The sequence below is a fragment of the Myotis brandtii genome, unplaced genomic scaffold (genome assembly GCF_000412655.1).
Source record: "Myotis brandtii unplaced genomic scaffold, ASM41265v1 scaffold14, whole genome shotgun sequence".
Classification (NCBI taxonomy): domain Eukaryota; kingdom Metazoa; phylum Chordata; class Mammalia; order Chiroptera; family Vespertilionidae; genus Myotis; species Myotis brandtii.
Genome location: NW_005354999.1, coordinates 3,876,133 through 3,876,958, shown reverse-complemented (window position 1 = coordinate 3,876,958; position 826 = coordinate 3,876,133).

The following is an 826-nucleotide window of genomic DNA, read 5'->3' as shown; positions in this document are numbered from 1 at the left end:
GTAAATCAGCAAAAGAAACTTTCATTTAGCAGAAACTCACTTATTTCGTCAAATGGAAAGACTTACTTACAGGAGCCTGGAAGGGACCTGATGTACTTTTAACCTGGGGGAGAGGATATGCTTGTATATTTCCACAGGATGCACTCACCTGTGTGGATTCCAGACCGTCTAATCTGACCTTATGTCACACCACCCTCCATCTCCGCCTCATCCTCCTCCCCGGTATCATCCATATCATCCAACCCAGAGGGCACAGCTGACTCCTCCCCGGACACCGACACCACCATCAAGCATGGCCCTGATGGACCCTTTGATGCAGCCCTCAACTCGCTGACGCTTCGGGAAACCCATCGCCAATGACGCTGCCCGCTAGCCAGATCAACAAGGACAACCAAACCACTGACTTGAGGACAACTGAAATCCCTTGACTGAAGAGGCCAGCAACCTTCTACAGGAACAAGGCTCCTTGTGCACTCCATCCACTATGTTTATAGCTACGCTTGCTATCATTGCTTGTCAGTCTTCTTCCAAGTCTTAAACAACCCAATCCGCCGCTGATTCGCTGATTTGCACGTACTATCATTTAAAAAATAAAAAAGGGGGAATTTGCCAGGAGCCGGTCCATCCTTGCACAGTCACCGGACCTGGCATATATGGCATGCTGTTCTTAATACGTTTGCTCACCTTCTTGGCGCTATGTGTTTTAACCAAGGTCACCTCTCCGAGAAAGGTTGTTTCCCCAGGTAGGGATTTTTCCCTGAAGTTAGAGAGGGGATAAAACCCCTTAACTAAGTGCCAGGCGGGTAGTTAATCACTTTAACTACAA